Source organism: Pezoporus wallicus, unplaced genomic scaffold, assembly GCF_028554395.1.
Source record: "Pezoporus wallicus isolate ANWC-B61680 ecotype Strahan unplaced genomic scaffold, APGP_CSIRO_Pwel_v1 scaffold_7392, whole genome shotgun sequence".
NCBI lineage: Eukaryota > Metazoa > Chordata > Aves > Psittaciformes > Psittacidae > Pezoporus > Pezoporus wallicus.
Window position 1 is genome coordinate 811,639 of NW_026639923.1, and position 14,513 is coordinate 826,151.

General features: G+C 48.3%; 1 pseudogene; it reads right to left on the reverse strand.

Annotated features, from left to right (window-relative positions):
• Positions 1-3,997: 3,997 nt before the first annotated feature.
• Positions 3,998-13,792, reverse strand: LOC130603189 (cytochrome P450 3A29-like; annotated as a pseudogene).
• Between the last annotated feature and the right edge of the window lie 721 nt (positions 13,793-14,513).

Sequence of the window (14,513 nt, forward strand, 5' to 3'; positions counted from 1 at the left end):
GTTGTCCAAGAAGATAGCTACAAAGAACTTACCTCTCTATTTTAGGCGAGTTTGTTATGCACATGTTACATTAACCTGTCAGCTTAATACCCCTGCAGTCATAACACTTTTATAACCTACCTGCTGAAGTGCTTTTGCTTGCAATCCTCATGCTAAAACAAGAGCTCAGGACCAAAGCTGCTGCAGGAAAAAAAAAACCCACTGCTTCCTGACCTTTCGGCAGACTCTGTGGCCTGATTATTCCATCAATATTAACTGAATCGAGCATTCAGAAAGGGTGTCTGGAGGCCTGATTCTCTTCAGCAGCAGGTCCAGTGTAGCACCAGCAGCTATAATGTGGACAACCTCTATGCAAGCCTGGGTCGGGGTCAGGAAAGTTCCAAGTGTCTTGGAAATTGTGGCAGGCACAACTACTTTAAAAGGGACTTTTAAGGTCCTTTTACCCAGGGACCTTGTGCTCACTGGCTTGCACAGTGATGAGAGAGGACTGAGAACCAGTGAAGCACTCAAGCACGTTAAGCCCAGCAGTGATACCACTTCAATGAGTGAGCACCATCTCAAGTGCAAGTGGGTGCTCTTGCTTGAAACAAGCCTAAATAATTGAAGCGCGAGTGAACAGATCCGGATTTGGATGATGCAACTTGATGGTGAACTATGCTTACAGCAGGAGCTGTTGCTGAGCTGAAGCTATGTTTGCATTAGGAAGCAGTCCTGTGCTATAGGAGGGGGATGAGCAGAGAAAAGGACTTGATGCTGAGAGCCCTATATTCATCCTATGTGCTTTTTTTTAGGGGGAGTAGAGGACTTGCTTCAAGCTATTAGCAGCTGGAGCATGCGAGATGGGCTCCTGAAACACTTCTGCTTTAGTGTCCTCCAAAAGGAAACCCATTTGCTCACTCCATGACCTTGTCGTGATGTGAATCAAAGCATGGCATAAAGTGGACACACAGAAAAGCTCACTGTTGCCTAACTGTAAGTAAGCAATAGTAATAGTCACTGTAAGTAGTAAGTTTCACCCAGGTAGACTGAGGTACATGGCTGTGGAAGAGCACAGCCTTCTGGCTACAGGGCAGGGGTTCATGCTCTGGAAATCAGACCAGAAAGGATTGACACAGAGCATCCCCCAAATAGCTGCTCAGGCTAGAATAAAGCCAAGAAACTGTCCCGTGTACCATGCCTGCTGGAAAACTCACAGGGTCTGAGTGATTCCCCATTGCAAGGTCCAACCCAACCACTCCACAAAGCCAAAACCTGATGGCAAATCTCCCTCTATGACAAGTTGGAACCGACGAAGGTGTGCACCTTCTGCTCCTAAGCACGACCAAATTCAGCAAAATGAATATGAGATTTGGCACAGCCCAACCTTGTTTCGCCCCTTGGCAGAGTCCTGTGCAGGTGCTGGGAGATAGAGCAGTGCTGTGCATTCACCACTCGCTTCATCAGCATGGGGTGCCAGCGGATGAAGATGCTTTTGAAGAGAGATGAGAGAGGCTGAAATCCTTTGACACCTGCGAGTGAACTGTGTATAACAGAAATGTTAAGCAGCTTTGTGAGAAAGATTATCCTGAAGGATGTTTTCCCTAATGTTGACATTTGTGTGCGAGTGATTAATTCCAGCACAGGCGTGGAGTGAGGAGGCAAAACGCTTCCTTCGCTGTCACGGGGCAAGCTACGGCCTTTGCTCCAGCAGGGGTATTAATTCATCCCTGACCTGTGACACTGTGCGTGGCTTGATCAGCCTCATCTCCTCGGTCACCTCTCAAGGCAGAGACGTGAGGATTTTCCATGCCCCTTTCCATGAACTGCTGTGACAGCGCAGGCACTTTTGGGCTGTTTGTTCTCCAGGGGTCTGACTGCTTCTATCTATTGCTGCTCTCCCCCGAGATGTGCCATCACAGTCAAACACAGCGCCCTGGCTTTAGAAAGGGGACAGTAACCGCTGAACATCAAGATGAATTGTCAGTTTTATACGTCGGGGGCAGAAGGGAGCTGCACTGCAGCAGGTTAGGGAGGCACAAGGGGAAGCTGCGGCTGCCGGAGCTGCTGGGAATTTTCTGACCCTCTCCCCCAGCTCCTCGGTGACTCTCTAGGGAAGCAGCCTCACTCTCCCCCTGCACTTCCAGCCAAGGGTGTCTTTCACTGGGGGACTCAATCTGCTGCAGGAAGGTTATCGTGCCTCTGCAGTTTTCTGCTCAGTTCCTAAAGAATATAGAAAGGAAGTATAAAATCAATGTCTAATACTGTATGTATAATATATCTATATATAAAAGACTATAAAAGAAATACAAAAACTGCTAAGTAGTGAATAAAGTTCCTAAGCCCATTTTTGCAAGAGGAACCACTTCACGCTATTCATGACTCTACTTTGCCATTTATTTTGGACTGTTGCACCTTAAACTCTGCATCTCCAGAAGAATCTCTTAGTACTGATGATACACACAGAGATTCGTTCGGGTTAAAACTAGGTTTCGTCCCCCAGGAATCCAGGCAGCATTCTGTACGGTACTGACTGGGTTGGATGTATATGCGCATGCAAGCATTTCACCCAGTGCTGAAACGTGACAGCTTGGAAGCAGAAGATATCCTCCTGTGGAAGGAAGCAAAGCAGGCACATGAGGTGTTTAGGAGTGAGCATGGAGAGCCCTTTGAGTCCTGCAGGACAGGGTTCTGCAGCATGGAGCAGATGCGGGGCTCAAACCCCTCCGCTTTCACAGAAAGACAGAGGGCTGAGACTGGCAAGACCACACACTCAGTAACTTGTGGTGCTGCAGGGTGACAGTGGAAGAATGAATTGCAAAATGAGAACTTTTATCTCCACTCTGTGGTGCTGATTTTGAGGACCCTTTAAGGATCTCATCAAAGGAGTGAAGAGGCCCAGCTGGCAGAGGTGGTGGGGCCACATCATTATCGAGCCATTGGCTTATGAGACCGACAGATAGATTCATATGTATACGGATGAAAGAGCAGAAGGCTGGCATCAATTGGTTACAGAAGATCTAGGTGAGCTCTTTAATGCAGGTAGGCCTCCAGTAGCAGTTTCTGGGGGAATAATATGATAAGCTGGCACAGAGATATTCTAGAATCTATGTCAAGCAAGAATTTGCAGGTCTCAATAGCCAAAGGCAGGATGTTTCTTCCAGACTGGGGTTCTCCAGGGCATCTGAAGGCTCTCAGTGCTGTATCCTGCATCGTTATTAATTCAGTTAAGTTGGTCTTACGCTGGCCTAATATAAATCAAAGACTAAAAGGTGTTACGTAGCAGTATAGATGGTGCCTGTGTTGAGAAATCTATCTAAGGGAAATGGCTGCATGCCTGTGGTAAAATAAGCAAACAATCAGGAAACGCACGTGGGGCACTTCTGTCCCACTCTTGCAGATCTCCAGTCATTAGGAGTAACTGCTTGTCACTCGGCTCCTCATCTGTGCTCTGAACCATGCCGAAGCCATCTAAAATCACAAGAAAATCTAAATAAATCAGCATCAGGAAATCTGCTGCGGGTGTTCACTCCTGCAAGGATGCGACCATTCCAACGCTTGTCAGGGTCAGAGCACACAGCTGAGGAAATAGCCCGGGACAACTCTGCATTCCCGAGAGAATAAAACCAGAAGACACACAGAGTCACCCAGCAGGCAGTAGGAACAGGAGCAATGGTAGCATTACTTAACTATGTGCAATTTGCTCTCACTATCTTGATTTAAATTACACTGCCAGAAGAGACTGACAGTGTCTGGAATCAAATTGCTTAGAAAAGTGCCTCTTCAGAGGGAGAGAAAAAAATATGCCCAAATAACTTGAGTGCAAATGGTCTTGCAAGATGCCTATTGTGATCCGGGACAGCAGGATCGGGGGCTCATATTCATTAGAATAATGCTCAAGTAATTATGCTGAGCCAAATCCCTAACGCCCTGTGGTGAAACGGGGGGGTTGCAGAAACAGGGGGGTTGCACCACTGACTCTTCTACAGCGCACACATCAATCTGGGCCTCAACTCAACGTTTAGAGGAGGCACCAACAAACAAGAGCCTCTGATCCATTCTGCTTCCTTCGCTCCTCCACATCAGCATGGGCTCTGGGGACCAGCTTCAGGACGATGGATTTCTTTGGCTGGGTGAAACCGTTCGTGTCCAGAACCAGCAGGATCTTGAGCAAGAGATAAAACCAAAATAGCCATATAAGCTGGGAAAAAGGACATTCACGACACCGACAGGACCCCTGCAGCCCGCATACACCGTGATCACCTCTTGTTTTCAGTGCATTTCCTAACTTACAGGTGTACTTATAGCAGGACTATTACTATTACTCACGCAAAGCAGCTATGATTTGGGGTTTAATAGCCCTCAGCTCTTGAATAAACTGCGTAGTGAATTCTGGCTTTAACATGGCATGGTCCTAAGAGCTTGGTGCGCTGATAAATACTACACACAGAGAGGAAACCCAGCCAAAATCCATCTGGGAGCTGCAGCTGAGGAGGGACACGCAGTGACGTGGTTAATGCTGAAGTGTGTAAGCACTAAGGGGAACTAGATCGTAATGGGAGCTGGAGGAGCAATAAGCTCTCCAGAAAGAATGAAACTAAGATTGCTGCTCAGGCTGAGTACCAAGGAAAAAGCGATGGGCTCTCATGGGATAGGCTGGAAATCTCAGTAAAAGGAACACTGAAAGCGGGTGTTCAAGGGAGTCATCTTGCAGAGGAGGGAAGAGTGTTTTACCAAGTGTCCTCCACCAGTTCAATCCCAGCTCTCCTCTCCATCAAGACAAGGGTGATACACCCCCAACCCAACAAGCTACATTAACGTCCCCACATCCCAGTAAGCTTTGTTTCAGGAAATTTAAGTAGTGTGGGTCAGAGCTCAATGTGCCATCCATGAGGAGCGAGGGGAGGCTGCAGCTTCTGTATGTGTCTATTCCATGGGCATGCTTCAGCATGAATTTCCCCCTCCCTCTCTGATCTCATGTACACGACATCTGTAGAGAAAAGGGCTGAAAGAGCCCCCATAAACCTATGGGCACCAATAATACAATACATATTTAACTTGTCTCCTTTTAATTAAAGGCAGTTATAAAAAGAATCAATTTTATGGATTGCAGAGGACTAGGAAAATGTCATTAGACTTGGGGGAGGGTGGATAGGTCACTGCATTGTTAATGGACTATTACAGTCTTTCACCTCCAGGTTACTAGTTGAGCTGCAATCTGAATGTGCAGATATTCCAGCTGAGCACCCGTGCCAAGCAATAATTCAATGAGGATTCTTCTGTTTCTTACAACAAATGTCCTTTGAATACACTTGCTGTCCCCTCTGCTCTGATTTCCCAAGCTCGCCTCGTGAATGAAAGGGTATTAACGGCACAGCCTTTTGCAGCAGCCAGTGCAGCAAGCCAGGACGGGGCTGGAAGCTAACACCAAAAATAGAGCTACCTGCCTCTGAGCCACAGGGATATGCCATTATTTGAGGAGGATATTCCCTTTCTGCTCTCTGCAGCAAGGTCTTCCTAAGCATGGTCAAGGCAGACTGGCAGTGCACCCCTGGGGAACGAGAACCCCACAGCTTAGGTGCACCCAAAGGGAAGCAAAGGACTGTAGGGATTTCAGCCTGACGTGTTCCACCAACATTGAATTCGCTCCTCTAAAGGCTTAAAAAAATGTATCAGTAACTCGTGGTGAACCATTTAAATTGAAGGAGAAGATTTAAATGCAGTTATTCCCGTACGCCTCTCTAATCCCCAGTGAAATCTTCCTCCCTGATCTCTGCATGAAGTAGTAAAACCCAAGTCTGCAGACAGGGTTCAGTGGTTCTGAAGCTAGCAGCCTCTGAACTCCCGGGGGGGAAGAGAGGGATTTAATGTGCATGAGAGACAGATCCCCGTTTGTCCTGAGATGGATGCAAAAGAAACTGTAGAGAATCATCTCAGCAGGACTAAAGGGCAGATAATGAAACACATCATCCCATATCCTCACCCGCCTGTCTTTGCATGTTCTGAATGAGAAGTTTTGCAACAGGGCAACCACAGCCACTTTCATGATGAGGAGAGCAAACCTCATTCCTATGCAGTTCCTAGGGCCAGCCCCAAAGGGCAGGAAGGTGTAGGGCTCAATAGACTCTCTGCTCTCTTTACTGAACCTGATTACAACAACAACAAAAAGAGAAGTTAGAGCTGTGGTTGCGCAAGGTTTCGGTTCTGAAGTGATGAGGGGTCTGGGAAGGCAAAAGCTTTTTGTGTTTCTGTGCATATTAGAAGAATCAAGCAAAGTCCCTTAGTTCTGTCTCAGTGGACACCTTGTGCCTCTGCTTTTATCCTGCTGCTTGGAGCTGGTTGCGCGTCTCCCGGTGCATCGGGTGAACAGGGAATACGTGGAATATGCTAATGGATTTTGTAACTACTCTTTTCTCAGAACTCCCTCTCAACTCCAAAAACTGAACCCAGATTTCAAACCCTAAGCCTCACAGGTCTGCAGCTTCGCGTCTTCCTTCCCTTTAGATCAAAGCACTGAGTGAACACAAAGATGTTCTCCCCCTGCATGACTAAAGGCAGGCTTGCTTTTGAGACATGCCAGCCGGTCCATTCCTCATCATGAAAAACAGGGAAGAACAATCAGCTTCACAGGGAAATTTGCCACTGAGCATTTTCAGTCATACTTCTTAGTGATCAGTTATTTTTCATGTCAGAAAGCTTTTCATTCCCAGTGCACGAGGTTCAGGTACAAACCTCAGCCACGCTAAATCAGCAGCGAAGTATCTCGCTGCTGAGACACCGGCACATCCCTCTGATGAACTCCCAGCAAGCCAAGTGATCCCTAAACGGCTCCTGCCCAGATACCCATGCCCAGTAACATGCCCATTGACAGAGTACTCCCATTTGGGTGGTTCCCTCTGCATTCAACACAAGGTGACCATAGGGGTCCATAGGTGATTTCAGCAGCAACCATCTCCCTTCCCAACTTCTGCCTGATACTGCTATGTTTTGTCCCAGAGATCACCACATCCCCACACTGGGGTTAGCTTCCAGGGGTATTTCAGCTCCTGGTGCAAGGGTACAGATGTGGTCCTGTGCTCTCTGGACCAGCCCTCAGCATCTTTGTGGCCACCAGGTCTGCCTTGGGCTATTGCTTCATTTCACAGGGTCTGTCAGAGACTCCTAAGCAAGGATTATTTCATGACTTGAGCTGAAAAATCAAGTTTTATTTCCTGCCCATCTTTGCCCTTCCACTGCTGATTTGCATGGCATCGTGCCAGTCACCCAATGGCTCTTGTTATAATATCTGGCCATAAACCCCTCAGTGTTACAGCTGCTGGGAGCTGCTCTCACTGTTGCTGCCTTCAATGCAGTTAATTAAATTCCATGCACAGTTTATGGATGTAGATCATAAAACTCCCCTCATGCTAATGCTGGGACTAGATGTCAGACAATGATAAATGCCTAATTTAAATGTTATAATCACGCATTCCCCACTTTCCCTGCCATTTCCACTCCCAGGGCTAAGGTTGAGCATGCAGCATTCCCCCCGCCTATCCCATCACCTCTCAGGCCTGAGCTCCTCCAGCTCCAGCCAGTATGCTAGGTCACCATGCAGCATGTAGGCTGGGATCATGACCACCATGTGCTTTGGAACAGTCACACACCGTTGTGCTCCACGGTCTTCTTGCAGACCCTGTCAATTCATTCACCACCCAAGGGATTCATTCAGCACCATATTGAGGTACTCCATCTGTGTGATGGCATTGTATATACATGGGAGCAGCCTGGGGAGAGGAATCAGGATGGTTGGGAACATGGGACTTCAGCTGCCACCCCAACAACCCTGTGATGCTTCTGCTCCACACACTACAGTCCAGAGGAGGGGAAACCTCAGAGCCAACATCTCCTCCATTCTATCTTGTTTCCAACCTGCCTTTTGGTACAACCCCAGCTTCTCTCCACCTTCCTTTTCCTTGTTGGGCAGGTATTGATCTCATCCTGGAGTCAGGGTGGGTGGCCAGGTTGTATGATAAATACCTGAGCATGGAGCTGGTGGTCCCATAGCCAGCAATGACAAGAGCCTGGGCCAGAATATCCTCATCACTTAAGGCTGAAAAGATGCATAAAAGCACATGCAAGAATCTGGAAACTACAATTTTGGTCATTCAGGATCCCACTTGTCAATCTAAGCAGTGTTATTCATATACTTAACAGTTGGTAAAGGAAACAGGAAACATCCAGCTAACCTTCTGGTACCACAAAGGGGTGGATCTGTTGTACAGCCAGAAAACTGCTGTCGAGACCAGCAGTGTTACGTTGCTCTCTTCAAGAGCAGAATCAAGGTATGTGCAGCCCAAGAAAGTCTCTGCTATCTTCTGGGACATATTCCAGGGAAAGTTAGAGATGAAGAGATGTCCAGCAGCTGCTCTAAACCATGAGGTGGGCTTTGTGCTGCCGAGAGCTTAGTAGCCCTGAGCATATTGTGGCAGTGCTAGCAAGGACAACTCAGGATTTAACACTGGTCCTGGAGTAGTGTCCAAGCACTGCCAGGATGCAGCCTGTGGTGCAGGACATCATGCAAATATCCTGCCTTGGCACCTCAAAGTTTACAAGCAGCCTGCTTCGATTGAGATTGATGGGCTGGGACTATGCCTTGGCTGAGCCATTACTTTCTAAATCTAACAGTTTACCTAGGATGAGGGACAGGGAAGAGCTCAGAGATGAAGGCACACACAGCATATGTGCTTTGTGTGCATTATGAAATACAGCCAATGGAGCTGGCCTTGAGAAGACAAAAAATGGGAGTAAGGAGATACTCACCCTGTTTGCTTTTTGCTGTACAAACAGACCTCAGGATTTATCACAGGAAATGGGATGTAATAAAATAGAGTTGATATAAAGACAGGCTGAGAAAGTTGGGGCTGTTCAGCCTGAAGAAGAGAAGGCTGCATGGAGACCTCAGAGCAGCCTTCCAGTGTCTGAAGTGGGGCTATAGGGATGCTGGGGAGGGACTCTTCATTAGGGACTGTAGTGATAGGACAAGGGGTAACGGGTTAAAACTTAAACAGGGGAAGTTTAGATTGGATATAAGGAAGAAGTTCTTTACTGTAAGGGTGGTGAGGCACTGGGATGGGTTGCCCAAGGAAGCTGTGAATGCTCCATCCCTGACAGCGTTCAAGGCCAGGCTGGACAGAGCCTTGGGTGCCATGGTTTAGTGTGAGGTGTCCCTGCCCATGGCAGTGGGTTGGAACTGGATGATCTTAAGGTGTTTTCCAACTCTAACTATTCTATGATTCTATGACATCCAAAACTACCACAAGTTCTGGAATCAGTGCTGCTCCTTCCTCAGGATGCATCCACAGTGAAATGAAATGGGGAAGAGAGCACAGCTACCCCATTTGAGCAGAGCAGAGCACAGCAAGCTGAGGAACATACCATGCCCATGACCACGATGGGGTTTGTCTTCATAGCTGACAAGGGGTCTATTGCTGCAGCATGGAAAAGGCTCTCCAAAACGGCCCTTTCCCCACACTGAACACAAACTTTCCTGCCAGCCCCACACAGTTTTACTCACTCCTTTATGGTCATGATCTCACCCTTGGCCACTTTCTTCTCAATGTTTTTCACTAGTTTTTCACCGTAGTGATTAATGATAGGGGACATCTGAATTGCAAACCAAAGCAGAAGGCACTTCTTGACTCTGCTACCTCCATCAAAGAAGGCTGGGCATTTCCCCCATTTGAAGGGAAGGGCTGTACTCAGAAATGGCCCAGTCCTCCGCCAGCTGTTGCAAAGTACCAGTGGCCTCTACTTTACCTCCTTCAGCTTTCCACTGATGAAGGTTGGAGACAGCACAGTACGAATCTTTTCCGCCTCTCATCTTCAGCCATGCTGATGGCTGACCCCAGGATCCCACTGAAGCCAAAGTTCTGCGCAGGAGGAATGTTACATCAAAAGGGACATGGTTATAAAAGGAGATGGGTGAAGATTTCCAGCCCCCTTCTACACCATAGAAACATAAACCAAAAGAGACCCACCAACAGCTGTGACTTAGCCCCTGAAGTCACATCAGCTCTACCTCAACCAGCTAACGTAAGTGTTAAGAGTCATAAGTGACATAAGCTTTAGGGTACATCCAGGCTGATGTCCCAGTGTCCCAACCAGAGTGGCCTCTACACCTTCCAAACAGGGTTTTATTGCTGATACCATCAATACACAGCAACTACTTGCTGAAGGGCTCAAAGAACACTTCCTTTCTTGCTGCAAGCACTCTGTGCTGGAGAGCAAAGCACGGGGCTAAATACCTATCCAGCGATTAGTGAAAAGAGTGTAGCACTCTTTCACCAGGATGTTTTTGAGGAGGATGGGGTCCAAAACGGCCAGCACAGGCTGCCTGCCATCAGAAATCCTAAGCCAAGAGAAACACACAGTCAGACCATTGCTCACGGTCAGTTAAAGCATAAGCAGCCTACTCTGTGGCCAGAGCCACGCACATCAACTGCTGCAGCCCGAAGCGTTTGAGTCAGCTGAGTCCTCTCTGACTAAACAGCCAAAGGGATGATGCTGAAACTGGTTTATCATGTAGTAAAAGAGGAGAAAGGGAAAGAAAGTGCCAAACCCAGGCAGCAGGAGCACTTCTAGCAGTTGTCTGAGTTGCCAAAGCAGTGTGGGTTTAGATAAAAGGCAGCTTTTGCCATAACACTGATGCCCTGCACTTGGGCTGTGTGAGCTGTTTCCACAACTGGAGTCAATAAACCCACACCTAAGAGTCTACGTGCAGGGTAAAGAGATTTCCCTGCCTGGCACTAGGAGGCAATGAGAGGGGAAAAGCTCATCTGTCTCCTCCGTTTGCCAAACAACAGAGTCAGAGAAACTTAAAAGCCACGGTGCGGGCTAAAGAGCAGGGAGCTTTGGTCGGCAGCTGAGGGGAGCTGCTGTCTTCAAGAGGCTTGAGAACATTTAATCCTTCCAAAGAATGCACTGGATGTCATGAAGCCTCCCAGGGTCTGTTTTTGCACAACAGTTTAGCTTCAGCTTGAGAGGGTCTCAGTAGAAACAAGGTAAGAGGCTCCTGCACAAAACCAGCGCTGTGCAGGGAGCAGGGAGGCAGGTTGAAAGGTAGCTCATGGTAGCTACCTTAGCTAGTTGAAAGGTAGCTCATGGTTGAAAGGCAGCTACAAGGCTGTGGGAGAAGCAGGGAGCAAGATGAAAACCACTGTGGCAGCCTGCGGTTTGCTTTCTGCTCAAGACAGCCAGAAAAGCAGCTTCAAAGGCGTGAGGCTCAGTGTGACACCGAGCAGTGGAGGGTGTATTCAAAGCTGAGGCAAGCAAATGATTCCCTGAACTGGTCACCGTTATCCAAGCCCTGCACCCTGCTGAAATCCCAGCAGGAGAGAAGCCTTGGAGAGGTGGCTGGAGATTTTGCCTGTGGTGAACCTGTATTTTCATTCAGTGCAGGATTACAGTGCTGAGGCATGGAGGCAATGTACCTCTTTCCATTGTATTTCAGGGCCATTGAGCACCCCCAAATGGGCAGTTTTGTTCTGCAAAAGGAAACTCACCCCCAGATTTTGCCATACTTTTCAAAGCACTTCTGATCAAACTCCAGGACTCCCTGCAAAAGAAGCAATGAACAGTTTGCCAGCGAGGAGCGACTAAAGCAGGGCACAGCTGGCAGTGCCTTATGCATCCCGCAACCCCGGTGTAAGCGGCAGAGGTTGGGGTACCTCTTAAGCATCATATAGACATAGGGCACATTTGTGTAGGAAGGAAAAAGAGATCATAGAGGGAGGGGAGAAAAAGCACTTTCAACTTCCGCTAGCCATCCTGAGCTACAATTGCAATGAAAACAAGGTACCACAGGGTACACAGTTTCAGTGTGAACAGTTAGCAGGCACAACTAGATACCATGGGGTCCTATCACCTTCATCTCAACAAGTTAGTGCTGTCACTGCCTTATTCTCACGAGAACTGCACCCACAGTTACAGACCTGGCTTGGTGATGGCTTTTTTGGTTTGCTTTGTTTCCATTAAGGTTTTAACTGATGCTACAGGTAAGGATGAAACTTATGGGACACAACATTCACCATGCATTAAACCATTAGTAAGAGATTACCTGCGTGCTGTAAACCCAGCAACCACAACCTCTTTCATTGAAGCTAATATATTTTGGTGTGCATTTACAGTCAGCTACCTGGGACCATCTACGACCTACTTACTTGGTAAGGTGTGGGGACTTTGTAAGATTAGAGTTTTATTTAGAAACCTATTTGTCTGGCTAAGTCTCAGGCTGGCCCATCAGCAAGTGGCTTTAGTGGGCATTGCTGGGGCTAATTCAGTCCCCCCCATGGGGATGACACAAAGCACATGCAGTTCTCAGGGATTAGCAGTCTCAAGCATCTCTCCAATGTTTTTCTTTCTTTGTTTCCAACAGAATTCCAGCTGCTGGGGAGCAGGTACAAACCCAGGGAGAAACTAACAGCTGAAATTACAAAGTAGATGAAAAATACAGCACGCCTCATTCAGGTCAACCTGAATTTGTGCGTTCTCTGTGTGCTCAAATTGCTCCCTACCTGAAAGCATCGTTTCCATCTCACTGCATCAAGGGCAGAGGAAAGAGATGCGGTAAAAGAGCACCAGCTACAAATAAGCATCTAAGACAGCTTCGGAGCAGCAGCAGCTGCTGGTACTCACATGCCGGTACTCCAAGAAAGTTCCCCAAAATGGAAGTGGCCATGGCCCAGGAACACCCATCTCCTTGAAGGTCTGGAGAGGCCATACGCCATAGCTGCCAAGCAAAGAGCATGTGAGATGCATTTATGCAATGAAAAGAGAATATTCTTCAGCCTGAGCACAGGGAATAGCTTTAATAACTGGTTTGTGTTGCCCAGAGAAAGATGGAGTTAGGGACCAGCTGAGGACAGTCCTGCAATAAATGTAGGATCATGTGGGGTGCAAGATAAGTGGGGGTACATTGTGATAGAAGACAAGGGCTGAGCGGAGCTGCAGCCCAGCTTAGGCAAGCACAGCGTACCTGGGCACATCAGGGCTTTATCCAGGGGCCTCATTTTGTTCCCCAGATCAGACACCAGTGACTCAGGTGACTGAGGAGGGATCTCAGAGGGATTAAGTTCTCAAGCTGAGACCTGCCCTTGTGTTTGTCTTTGCAAAGACCAACTGTGATGCTCAGGTGGTAGGGCCACAGCAGCCCAGCAGCCGAGGAGGGACACAAATTACAACAACAAAATGAACTTTTTTGCCTGTATAGCTCACTACAGCTCCCCTGAGCAACATAAGCAAAAGGGCAATTTTGCCAACATTACTATTTAAACAAGGGCTTCTGCTGGCACAAGCACGCAGGCAGACACAGACATCACCCGCTGCCCTGCTCCCAGCTTGCAGAACCCAAGGACACCCTGTCCCCTTTGCTGCCAGCCGGAGCTTGATGTGGTTAAGAACACGGAAGTCCCTTCTCCTTTTGGATCTGATGAGAACACCAAACAGATCACGAAGTTCTGCTTTAGTTGCCTCCCCCCCAACCCATCTTCCTTCTTCCCTTCCAGGTGGCAACGGGAAGGCACAGGGAGCCCTGGAGCCCCCCTTTACCAGCCTTTGGCTCTGCCCTGGAAGACTGACGATGAGGTTTTAACACTAATCATGTACTTGGGCACTTCATACAGAGGGTGATGACCCCAGTCCCTCCCCAGGTGCAGGTACAGGGTTCTCCTCCTCCCAGTCACACTGAGGGACCAGTCTCTACTCACACGACCAGGAGGTTAAAGAAAAGGATGAGCAGCAGCCAAGTGACAAGAGAAAAGTTTGGCATGAGGTCCATTGCGCATCCCAGCCTGCCCTGAGAGCATCCGTCTCCTGTGAAGCCTGGCCTTCAGCCACGGCCAAGCTCACATGACAGAGAAGGAGGAGTTGTCTTGCTTGTTGGTTGCTCAGACTTTAACCCTTGGGCAGGTTCCTCCCTGGATTGAGATGTCAATAAGATGCCCAGCTCCGAATGTCTTGAGAAACTGCTGAAAGGAGAGATTTTACAGGAGGAAAAGTTAATACAGTGTGTCAACTCCGTAACTCCTTTCTCCTGCCTCAGGCCCAAGCTCTATGGGCTTCACAGGGGACTGCAAGGGAGCCCCTGGCTGTTTCTACAACAGCAGTGATACTGAACCAGACCTGCTCCTCCTTACCCTGTCCAGTCTTGCTTTTGCTGGCTTCATCCCTTTTATTGAGGGGTATAATTGGGAGAGCTAAGGAATTGCTACTGTCCCCCCTAACCCAGCTCCTGCTCCCGGCTCCCTAACCCAGGTTTCTGGCTGTGCGGATGTACTTTCCCTTGTGCCTCTTCCTCCCATCTCCATTTATCTTTTCCTCCTGCACCTCCTCTTTAGGGCCCAGGAGATAAGGGGCTGGAGGAGACAGACTGGCCGGGAAACACTTACCTAGGTTGAAAGGGGTCTCTTATCCTCAGGATCACAGACTCAGTGGGGAGAAGGATGAGGTCCTGTGGCGACACAACGTGTGCTTGCCCCTGAGCCGATGGGAGTTCTGCC